Here is a 13,110-nt window from a genome sequence, read left to right as displayed (position 1 = left end):
AGCCAATATTATTTTGGCTATTTAAATTATAGAAAGAGATTTGTATGACATAAAAAAGCGATTGACACGTCCCAACACATACCATTCATGAAACATGCCGCCGAATGATCATAACGAGCTAAAAGAATAAATTTACTATATTCAGTAGTAGAAAAAACCTTCTAAAACCTACCTTATGTTGAACTGTGCATAACAAACTGAAATCAATATCACTAGTTCTATTGAAATTACATTTAAGTAAAAAAAAAAAGCAAAACTATTCTTGTACCGGAACTTTTGTCATAAATCCCTTTGATATTTAAATAAGATTTTATCATTTATAAGAGCCGGCTCGGAGAAAGCAAAAAAATTTTTGAGTTGAATGTGAAATTTTTTTTGGGACTCAAGTAAAATAAGTATTTTGTTGAGTTTAAACAATTTAATTTTGATATAAGCTTACTTGGTTCTAATTTAGGTTGTGTAAAGCTTTTGTATAAATATAGGATTAAACATGTCTCAAATGAGAATGATACCCATAAGCTTTTGGTTGTGAGTAATACCTCTTTGCTACTAGACCAAGCTAGTGGTTATGTAATTGAGTTTAAACACTAAATATACATATTGTTTTAATAAAGATACATATAATTAAAAAAGTTCGGGCCTAGCGGGGTGTCGGATTTGTGGCCGTCGACAACCCAGTCACACCTTATAGCCGACTCTGTCATCTATAACAAGATTATTACCAAATTTCTATTAGTCCAATGGTATCTTGGCGTTAAATAATATCTCCTTTCTAAAGATGGATAGTTTGAGTCATGTTATAAAATATAAATTACAGTTCAAATAAATTACACATGAACATTAAGTTCCGAATTTAAAAAATCAATAACCAACCATCAGAATAAACTAGTCTTTCGTCTCCATTAGACAAAAGACGTATAACAAATATATATGTGTATAAATTTTCCTAAGTATTTAATTTAAAAAAAAAAAAAAAACCTAAAAGAAAAACAATTATACACATGAGGGCTTGATAAAGGCCCATTCAAAAAATCAAAAACCAGAAAACTATAAGTGAACAATAGGTCAACCACTTGAACGGGCTTCTAATGACCCAACCCGAAGATATGTCATACTCCATCAACGAACTGTAATGAAAATTGGGGTTGGACCCGTATAACGCCTGGATCCCTTCCACATCATCAACTTTAAGATCCACTTTCTTAGTCCTCGGACTCAAACTCGGGTACATAATCGCATCTTTGACCGACGAATGGGCCAACCCGAGAATATGCCCAATTTCATGGGTCGCCACTGATTCCAAATCAACCGCCACCTTTGATTTACTTTTCTTAAAATCAACGGCCCATGTTTCCGCTTCATCCAAATGAAGCCTCCCGTTCTCGGGCGAAAAGGCGTGCGCCAACACGCCCAGTACCCCGTCGAACGCCTCCCCGTCCCCATGATCACCTTTATAAAACCCGATCTTAATATCCGCCGACGGGTAATCGTTTGTTTCGGTGAAGTTCACCGGAATCACCGCCGACCACCGCGAAAACGACCTTCGGAAAGCGAGTTTTACGTCGTCGGGGGCTAGGTAATTAATCATGTGATGACCCGAAAAAGCGTACGTCAGCATCGTGTGCGCCGATCGCCCCCACCGTGGCTCACCGTAGAAATACGCATAGTGTTTGGTGACGTGTAAATTTTCGGTTTCTGTTGATAATTTAACGGCGTCACTAACGCCGCATCGAGGGGATATTATTTGGGAAACGGTAACGGGGTCAAGCTTGCCCGTTACCGTTAGTCCGAAATTTCTTTGGTAGTTGACTACGGCTGATTCGAAAGTATCGTCGAATAAGTCCGTGAAGATGTTGTTATTGTTATTGTTACTGTTGTTGTTATTGTTGAGGTCGAGGTAACCGAAACGGTGGAAGTATTTTTTGAGCTCGGATATGCCGGAGAAGTTGGCGCCCTTGCCGGCATCGATGAAGTTAAGGAAGTTGGTCCACGTGGCGTTCAGTGATCGGTCGGTTTCGGTTTCGGGCGGGTTTAAACTGCCCGGAAGTGTTCTGGCGGGAATGAGGTGTGGGAGGAGTAAGAACAAGAAGAAGAGCATGGTGTTATAACTGAAAAACCGAAACATGTTTTGTTAGTTGTGTTTTGTAAAGTGTTTATGGTTTTGTTTTAGTTTGATTAGCAATATAAATTAAACTATTTATATGCCCAATAATATCATTTTCTAAATTAATTTATTGGTTTTCCTAGGCTTAAAAAATAAAATGATTATATGTTTTTGATGATTCTGACTAATTTTTTATGGGGATGTTACATGGTGGGTGAACCACTAGGTTTGGGTTTCTATTCTCTTTCAATTTACTTATATATATATATCTGTTAATAAATATTTAAGGCTAAAATAAATCCAGTAAATACTTATCACCGAATCATATATATTTTGGGTTGATATGTTACCAAAGTTCAAGATTGGTTCATTTAGTTTAATAGAGTTTAATTTGTTTTGTTTTGTGATTTATGTGAAAATTTTACATTTGTATTTGCACTGACTATAAATTTTATATTCGTACTAGAACTCAACTATAATTCTTGTGTTTGTACTTGAATTCAACTTGTTAGTAATTCTAAAAACTTTAGTTCAATATCTTAGTGATTATACAATATTGATATATTATATAATTACCAAACTCGCTTAGGTTTGTGAATCTTTTATAACTTGATGCAATAACCTTATTAGGAGTTTAGTTATTAATATAACTCCAATTTTGGGCCATGCTAGTTAAAGTTTTGACTTCATTAAAGATTTTACCGTTGATATTATAAACTTCGACTTACATGATTAGTAATTACCACATATTTTTTTTTATTTTAAAGAAAAGGGAATAAAAGAATGAAAGGGTCAAACGTTTTTATTTGTTTATGGTTAATTTCAAAAAAAGGAAACAAAAAAGGGTAATGATTTTAAGGTTGAAAAATGAACCACAAAACACAAATACTAAGTGGCTTAGATTATGTTTGTAGTTGGGAACTCTTCTTGTTTGTTGACCTAATAGTTAGGTGAAATTACCATCAACCCCCTATATTTATTTTCTATGAATTAAAGTCGTGTCTAACTTTTCTAATTATACATGAAAAATAATGTGACAAGCGGCGACTACTCACACACAAACTTTTCACATGTCACATATTATTTCATAATGTAATCGAAGTTTATTTCTTTGTATAGTTTTATTTAGAAAAATGGGGATTGTTAGAAGTAGTATAGTTTTAAGGGGCATTTATATATATCCTTTTGCTAAGTTACCTTATTAAGTATTTTCACATCCCTTAAAAACTAATTACATATTTCCTCTCTCCAAACCACACATATTACATATATCCTAATTTCATTAAAATTAATTAATTAAATGACTGTTTTACCCTTAATGACATAATTAAATACGTATTTACATATATTCCCTTCCTTAAAACATCAACTACATATCTCCTCAAGTTCAATCCAAACGTAGCCGATGTAAAGACGAACATATCGAACGCTAATAAACCAATTGGCATCGAACTTTTTATTCAATAGTCGATATAAAAAATTGTTGGATTAAAATTTTTTTTACCAACAAAAACAACTCAAGTATAATAAAAAAAAAGTGTACATGAGACGGAGGGATTCCGAGAGAAAAACTTGTGGTAGTCATTTATGGCGGTAATGAGATGGCCAGAAGCTTGCCGAGAAAATCGAGCTTGCCGGAAGTAGGTTGGAGAAGATGATTTGATGGTAAGAGATATTGGTAACTTGGTAATTTGATATGAAAAGGAAAAATATGTAATTGCTTGTTTAGGTATGGGAAAATATGTAATTAAGAGTGTTAAATAAGGGAAAATATGTAAAATTCCCAAGTTAGTTTAAAAGTCATTCAAAATAATAAAAACATGAAATAAAAGTTATATAAGAATGTTAGTAATAATAATATTAATAATAAAAATATGTGAATAGTTATAATAAAATAAAATATAAGATTAACGAAAATCTATGCCACGCTTTTTTTACTGTTGAGTTTTTTTTTAACTAGCGAGTTTGAGTAGCATTAACTTGGGCTTGACGTTGCAACAATATCAATTGGGTCACCTTGCCAACTTGAGTAACTTTATCGACAATCCATTTTGTAGCAGGTATTAAGACCATCCTCTATGGGGCTATTTAGGGATGGTAAAGGGTCGATGTGAGTAGGGTACACTGTCGAGGGGAGATTTAGGTTGGAGGTAAAAGATTGGGCGATGGGCAGATGACCGGGTGACCTTGGATGGGGATGGGGGCAATGTTGATTTGGACAATGGTCGTATGTCCGTTAGTTTAAAAAAATAATTAAATTAAGATTTAACTGTATGGCTGGTCTCTGTGGTTTGCCATTTTTCCATGCTTGTTCCCTATGGTTTAATAATTACATAATTGATTCTGATGGCTGGAAAAACATTCACAAATGGGCTCGTTAGTTGCATTTCATAACATAGATGGTCCTTCACATCTAACCTTATTAAATTTTTCCAGTTGAATCCAAATAAAACTATCAAACTACCCTCAAGATAAAAAAATAAATGAATAAATCATTAATAAAAATCAGGTGGGTCCCATTTAAAATAAAAAATTAAAAACAACTGAATCTCCATCATCAACCTCCATTCCCCACCCACCAACACTCCAACCATCATCTTCCATCTCTATCAAAACCCACCACCACACCAATTGAACCATAAGTCCAAATCTCTTCATAATCATTTCTACCAGAGCACCTTGGACCAAATCAATACACACGCATATAATTATAAACTGGAACTACCTTCAAAACGACTACCATACGCCGCCGTCGGAATTCCGTTGAAACCGAACTTGACTCAATAGTAACCGTACCAGTAGCCGCGACATCAATAGTAACCGCCGCATAAGCTAACGTATATAAAACACTCTCCGCACGGCTCGCAATTACCGCGAAATCAACCATTATGCCGCCGTCGGAATTCCGTTGAAACCAAACTTGACTCTTAAGTTAATATAAGCTTAGTCCTCAGAGAATCCTCTATTGCGTGATAGTGAAGGTAATGGTGTGACGGTGAATGAGGAAAGAGATGAAATGAGAGTTTTCGCCATTGGTAGGGTTTTGTGGTGGTGGGTTTTGATGGAGATGAAAGATGGCGGCTGGAGTGGTGGTGGTGGGTGGGGGATGGAGGTTGAAGATGGAGGTTCAATTGTTATTTATTTTTAGTTTAAATGGGATCCACCGGATTTTATTAATGATTTGCTCATTTATTTTTTTAATGAGCGCAGTTTGGTAATTTCATTTGAACTTGACAGAAAATTTTAACAAGTTTAGATGCCAAGGACCATCTATATTATGAAAATGCAACTAGCGAGCCCATTTGTGAATAATTTTCAAACCTTCAGGATCAATTATGTAGTTATTAAACCATAGAGAGCAAGCGTCTAAAAACGGCAAACCACAAGGACCAACCATGCGTTAAGTGTTAAATTAGATTAATCTGTTTAAACCCAAAAATCCATTTCTCCATCACATATTTTTTCATCCAAAACACACCTTCTCTTCCAACAACTTCTCAACATTTCACAACAATGGACCCTAATACAAGCCCAAATTCAAACCCGAACCCGATCCCAAACCTGAACCAATGGGATCCGGCTCAAATGTTGTGGAGTAGTTTGTCACACCCCAATCTAAGGCGGAAATGTCGGGGCATGATCCGATTGCTCACAGCTCGAAGATACTATCATGAATATAAATGACAATATGTATTTAATTATTTTATTTCAAATGTACACACAATATCCAAATATAACAAACGAATCAAATAAATAAATATAATAAATTTAAATTATATTTGTCTTCATTAAATCCTATGGTCTTGACTAAAACTTCAATCTTCAATTTACATGATAACCTGTATATGTGTAGAAAATAAAGAGTTTATCAACAACACATGTGAGTGAGATGATCACCAGAATTTGACACAACAACAATATATATGATAAATAAATGGTAAATGATAAATGTTAAATACGCAAACAAACATATGTGGTAATAATCAATCAACCATAATAAACCATATACAAACTAAAGACTTGCTAGTGTGCCATTAAATCGTTGCTAAGCGAATTGGGCATTAATTACAGTTGTAGATTCCTGGACGGATCGTACACGGGATGTCGCTAACAACGCAGGTGCGGAATCCCTGCGTAGGTAGATACGAGTGTAGAGTATGTAGAGATCGAACACGCAAGCAATAAACCAACCACGTTATATTGATAACAAACACGTGACCCGAGGTCACTGTTACAGACTATGACACGTAACTCGGTTACTGAATAACTGAAACAAAACCCTAAACGATCAACACAAACTGTTTCGCTGAAACAGTATATAAACACGACAACTTCGCCACAGGCGAAGTTGTCAATAACTTCGCTGGTTCAACAAGTTCGCCATAGCGAACTTGTTGACAACTTCGCGTATTACACAAATAAACATAATCAAAACATAATTGCATTACAGACTCGATTACAAATGCTAGACTATGAACTACTGACACACATGTACCAACAGACTCCCCTTGGCAGTAGCTTCATATCTTGATCTTCAAATCTTGAGTCTTGTAATCTTGCATCTCTACGCGTGCGCTCCTTCTCTAACACATACCGACACCACCCGTTGATATTTCCTAGCTTGATCCTTCCAAGCAGGAATGTAGAAGATCTTCTTCTCGTTGAGCACTTTTAGATCAGCCTGCGATAGATTAACAAGATGCATCGGGTCGTAAACCCGAAGTACTTCTTGTTCATCCTCATCTTCCATTACCGCCTCAGCTGTCTCGCAATCCACGTACCACCATTTTAGATCTTTGAGCACGTCCTTGGGCATGAACTTCATCGGTACTTCTTTAAGGCACCGGATCGGTTTGTATTTCATGACCATCCAAGGTTTTCCATCAACTCTCAGACCTCTATCCTTGTCTTCGACAAGTTTCCCTTTTTGTGGTTTCAGTAGCTCAAACTTTTTCTCTTTAACGCACTCTTTCCACACGATCTTCGCAATGATTCTAGCCATGTTGTCTTCACTTCTGTTTACCAATCCCAATCTGGCTAAATCTTTTACTTCACATTCTGGCAGTGTGTTTAGAGATCTCAACTTTCTCTGGAAGTACTGAATGCCATCGTATCTCTTGATCACAAAGAGCCGCAGCTGCTCGTCGTATAACCAGCAGATAATACCTTTCATGGCTTCCGCGTATCCCTTAATATTGTAACTTTTTCTGAACATCTTAGGGACCGCCGGCTTCTTCGTCTTTACGAACCAGTGGGCACAACCCTCCTTCCATTTCGGTTGTTCCTCCCACTCAGCATCTTCCTCCACGTTCTCATCACCCAAACCTGGTCTCTCAACCTCCGGAATCTCATGTTCCACAGAGTCATCAACAATCTCCCCTTCCTCCAACACGTTTTCAACCGTAATCTGCTCTCCAATCCTCTCGATCTCATCAACTGGCAACACATCATCTTCAATCATAAACTCATCATCCTCCTCATCCAACTCTTTCAATGCGTCGATAACATCTTCAACATCAGCATCATCATTACCATCTACAACATCGTCACCAGCTGCATTTGTAGACTCCCCCTCAGCTGTGGAAGCCCCAAGAGCCTGAGAGGTTCTTGGCAGCTCACCACCTGCACCTTCCGGTGCATTGGGATCATCGTCATGATCTTCTCTCCGTTTCGTCCTCAACTCATCTCCCCTACACGTCTTCTCCCCCTGAGATGCCAAGAATGCCTTGAAGGCATCTATCACTTTTCCGTGTTCAACCAGGAGGGCTGCTTGTAGTCGATTGGATTCCACTAGGCTTTGAATGGTCTTTGTCTGATCAGCAACAATCCGCTCTAGTGATGTAATCCCCTCGGAATCTGAAGTAGGAGTTGGAGTTGGCGGGACATCAGCAGCAGAAGTGACCGCAGGTGGTACACTTGGTAACCCTGCAGTAGTAGTGATGGTCGACTCCACAAATCGTGCAACTACCACCGGTGGATTAAGCGGTTGGGGTGGTAGGGACACAATTGCTGGGGCCGACGTCTCGACAGCCGTAACCTGTGCTGTCGTAGGAATAAGAGACATACCAGACAAGGCAGGTGGAGCAAAACGTACCAGCCTCGAAGATTCTCCAGCTCCGGAACCCATACCTGTCCGTTCTCTTCGTGAACGTCTGAGCACAATCTGCACTGCCTCCTCTTCATCAACTTCGTCCTCATCCTCGTCTACCGTTCTTGGCCTTTTTCCCGTAATTCTCTCCGAGACACCATAAGTCGTCTCGCTTCAGCAAACGTTTCGTCTAGATCGGAGTCAGCTACCGAAGTAACTGCTCTAGTAACATCCACAAACTGAGGACCCGAGACATCCATATCAAACACACATGTACGCCAAAGGCACCATTAAGATCAACATCTTCAGCAGTAGACACAGCAGTAGATACCGCAGCTGGCACAGCAGCAGAGGCAACAGTAGATACAACAGGCGCAGCTGATACAGCATGTGGTGCTGCCGCCTGATGTGGTTGCGGGTCTCTGAACTCGTCCCCTCCTGCAGGAACATACCCCGGGTTGATAAGATACCCGAACAGTGGAGTATGCCTGGGACGCAGCTCAGGCTTGCTACGAGTGCTCGAAGTTCGGCACTGAGCAAAGATACGTTTCGTCACGCATTCTACGTATCTAATCGGGCGTCTCTGCGGTAGCGACGGAGCGACATGATTCAAATCATTTGTAAGAAACGAGGATACATAGTGAATCGCTCGCCGCGCCACAGCCCTTCTCTGACGATCGATCTCGTAGAATATTAGCTGACTAAAAGAATATCTGCGGTTGTAAGTCAGCGCTATCATGGCCGACTGCATCGTCGCGCCCATCCCATCTGTTCCTGCCTTCCTGCCGGACATGCATACAATCAATACATGCATCAGGAAGCGCCATTGATCCAGCAGAAACCCTTTCCTCCTCTGCGAGTCCCCCCAGCGGACCCGAATAACCCATCCTCAAATAAGCTCCATCACGGAAAGGAGCTACGAACTCCGTTGGTCATCTCTTGTTTCTTCACCGAACTGCAGAGCCAACCGTATGTCTTCCGAGGAAAACTGTATGTTATGACCATTTACGGTTGCTCGCATCACCGGAGGCTCAGGCCTGCAATCATAATACACTGTCTGCAAAAGTCTTCAATGTTAGGCAGAGAAATGGGCAGTGTATTTGTGAGCGCGTGAAAGACTCTTGATCGCAGGAGAAACGTGATAATCTCCCTGTAGTCTTCTACGCCTCGTGCGTCTGGATCTAAAGTGATGTGCTGGTTATGTGCTGGAAAGAATTGTCTTTGATCATCACCGTCGTCACCACCAGCACCTCCAACAGCAGCCATATCTGCACAAAACAAAACAAGTTAGAGAACAGTTAAGCAACTAACAAGTTCGCATTGTACCACGTGCGAAGTTGTGATTAAACCTGTACAGGCGAACTTATAGGTGAGGCGAAGTTGGGAACAACTTCGCTTCAACTGTAAGTTCGTCAAAAAACTGTTAAGTAAATGGGTATAGGCGAAGTTGGTGATAACTTCGCCTTATCACAACATCGCCACAGGCGAACTTGAGTTCAAGGCGAAGTTACGGATAACTTCGCCACAGGCGAAATTAATCTCCTGGCGAAGTTGTGGATAACTTCGCCTAAACCTTAACTTCGCCTGAATCTGAAACGGCGACTGTTCAGATTCAAAGGTTTAGATCCGATGTTTTCGCAACGATTTGACGATTTAGGAGTGAAGAACAACATAGATTAATGATTTTGAGACGTAAAGGTCGTCCATGAACACGTAATACACGGGTGAAAAACTTGGTTTTGAAAGTTCGACGACCCGAGGTCTCGAACGCGGTAAAACTATAACGAACGAGTGAGTTTGGGAATGATATTGACAACACATACCGTCAATGAACACAAGAAACTGAAATCAAAGATCGAAAACGGAAGGTAAACAATATCGCCGGAATTCTGTTTTTGATTTTTATGTTCGCCCGGAAATTCGAATATATGTTACTGTACCAGATAAAAAATCCTTATATAGGGCTGAGTTGGTTCAGGCGAAGTTACGCTTAACTTCGCCTAGGCGAAGTTAAGCACAACTTCGCCGAATTCAACAACTTCGCCCGTAATTTCAAAATCAGCCCTTTAAGTTTGAATAATCTTGCACTTAACATTAGAAGTTTCCAAAAAAAGTTAAACAAAAATGATCATGTCCAAGTAACCAGTTGTACATAACACAACTGCAAAAATAGAAAAACTTATAAAAATTTTAACGAAATAAGGGATCAAATTTCAGTCTAGTCAGGGACCACTACGTTTTAGAAAAGATCCTAACAGGAATCATACTAACTATGTGACTGTCACTTGGATCCGTGTTTAGCTGTATTATGACATAGAGAAACAGGTTGTAAGCATGTAAATAACTTAAATGGTTTTCATCGTTTCTGTGATACGGATTAAGGTTCAGTTAAGCTCAAAATTTTAAGTGGGCAACAACTCAGAGATAATGATATCTTCTATCTATTCTCAAAGCGTATTTGGCTATACCCAAGTCACCCCGAATTGACTTCGACCCATAGTGTCTGATTAATTTGTAGATACTCGTTGTCTGCTTCCCGTTCACTTCTTACTCCAGAATTGAGAAGTCTTGATTATTACTATGTCTCATAAGTAAAAATATACATGTATTTTTTTTTTTTTTTTTTAAACCAAACATTCTTATTGACTTCGGAGTACTAAACCACTGCAAGTCCCGAATCTGGATCACTGCAGTGTCTTGAAATGCTTTCTTCACGGGAATCAGAACACTCCACGGGCTCGTGTATGACTGGGTAGTCGCTTTTCTGCCTATCATTCGGAAAGATATGTGTGAAGACATTCAAAACTCTTAAGGAGTTTCCACGTAAATTCGAGTAGTTTAAGTTAGTATCACATACACTATTACGCACCATAAAAATTTACCATGACATACAATGACTGTTCTAAAGCCTTTTAAGCCTAATAACTTCACTAGTTAAGCACACACAATCAGTATATATATCATTTTCCAAGGTTGGATCAATTTCTGTTAAACACAGCAAAGAACTTCTTACGAAGTATTAGACTTGAAAAGTAATTTCATTTCCCAAAAAAAAATTGATTTCAATCGCCCCGATCACGTCAAAGTCTTCAGGTAAACGGCAATCCTGAAGATCCAATGGATCAACTGGACCGACCACATACAAGTATGTGTCCTTCTTACTAAGAATGACCGACTAATTTTCAGCAACTGAAAGAACACATGTCATAACTGCCCCGGTCACTTTCAGTCTTCCGGTTAATGGCTATCCTCATTCTCTAAGTCGAAACGAGGACCAAAACATATCCGAGGATATGTCCATCAAACTGAGGTAACCGACTAATTTTAAGCAATAATGACACAAAATTTTTAATTTTTTTTTTTTTTTTTTTTTTTTTTTTTTTTATAAATAAACACAAAGGCATGGTTACTCGGGATTGATCATCCCGTTCAGCTCAATTAGGTTTTGAAATCTGGATTTATCAAACGCTTTTGTGAACAAGTCAGCAAAATTTTCAAGTGTATCACCTTTTTCGATCTTGATCAGTTTCTTCTCAGCACAATCCCGTATGAAGTGATGACGAATGTCAATATGCTTAGTTTTACTGTGCTTCACGGATTGTTAATTACTGAGATGGCGGCAGTGTTATCAATTAAAATAGGAGTGAGTAAGAAATTCAGACCATAGTCGCGTAATTGTTGCTGAATCCACAAAACCTGAGAGCAGCAGTTGGATGCTGCCATGTATTCAGCTTCGCATGTTGAAATTGCAACTGATGTCTGTTTCTTGCACTGCCAGGAAACTAATCTTCCTCCAAGAAACTGACAGCCTCCTGTGGTTGACTTCCGACTCTGATTGCATCCCCCATAATCAGAATCTGTATATGCCACTAGTTCAACGTCTCCTCCCTTCGGGTACCACAACCCCAGCTTCGACTTGCCCTTGAGATACCGTAGTATCCTCTTTGCACCTTTCAAATGAGATTCTTTCGGATTTGCCTGAAAACGTGCACAAAGACAAACAGCAAACATTATATCAGGCCTAGAAGTAGTTAAATACATTAATGAACCTATTATCGCCCGATACAGAGTTGGGTCCACATCTGCGTCACCATCTGATTCAGCACCCAATTTGTGATTGACGCAGATGGGAGTATCATATGGAGAACTGTCCTTCATCTTGAATCTTTTCAGCACATCATGAACGTACTTCGTTTGATGAATGAACATCCCGTCCTTCTTCTGATCAACCTGCAATCCTAGAAAGAAAGTTAGTTCACCCATAGCACTCATCTCGAATCGTTTCTTCATGACAGCTTCAAAATCCTGACACATGGATACTCTTGATGCAGCAAAAATGATATCATCCACGTAGACTTGAACCAGTAGGAAGTCACATCCTTCTCTCTTCACAAACAACGTACTGTCAATCAATCCCCTTTCAAAACCATTTTCCAGCAAGTAGTCCGATAACGTTGAATACCAGGCACGAGGTGCCTGATGTAACCCATATAACGCCTTGCTCAACCTGTATACGTGATCAGGAAAGTCTGGGTCAGGAAAACCCGGAGGTTGCTCAACATACACAACCTCATCAACTTTCCCGTTTAGAAACGCGCTCTTCACATCCAACTGAAATACCTTCATCTTTTTAAATGCAGCAAACGCCAAAAACAATCGAATCGCTTCTAACCGGGCGACAGGAGCAAACACCTCATTGTAATCAATACCCTCTTGCTGATTAAAACCTTTAACAACCAGCCTCGCCTTATTTCTTACGATAATTCCCTTATCATCTCTCTTACACTTGAACACCCATTTTGTGCCTATAGCATGCACATTCCTTGGTTTTTCAACCAAGGTCCAAACTTCCATTTTCTCGAACTGAGCCAACTCTTCTTGCATGGCCTCGACCCACGAGCTGTCCTTTAAAGCCATT

The 13,110-nt window shown here is 39.2% G+C and overlaps 1 pseudogene; it reads right to left on the bottom strand.

Annotated features, from left to right (window-relative positions):
- Positions 1 to 1,024: 1,024 nt before the first annotated feature.
- LOC143605102 (metalloendoproteinase 4-MMP pseudogene) lies at positions 1,025 to 2,144 on the bottom strand (annotated as a pseudogene).
- Between the last annotated feature and the right edge of the window lie 10,966 nt (positions 2,145 to 13,110).

The sequence above is a fragment of the Bidens hawaiensis genome, unplaced genomic scaffold (genome assembly GCF_021521415.1).
Source record: "Bidens hawaiensis isolate Kalapana, Puna unplaced genomic scaffold, B.hawaiensis_p1.1 tig00067921_1, whole genome shotgun sequence".
In the NCBI taxonomy this organism is placed as follows: Eukaryota; Viridiplantae; Streptophyta; class Magnoliopsida; order Asterales; family Asteraceae; genus Bidens; species Bidens hawaiensis.
Note: the sequence above shows the minus strand (reverse complement) of the source record. Positions and strands in the feature narration are given on the sequence as shown.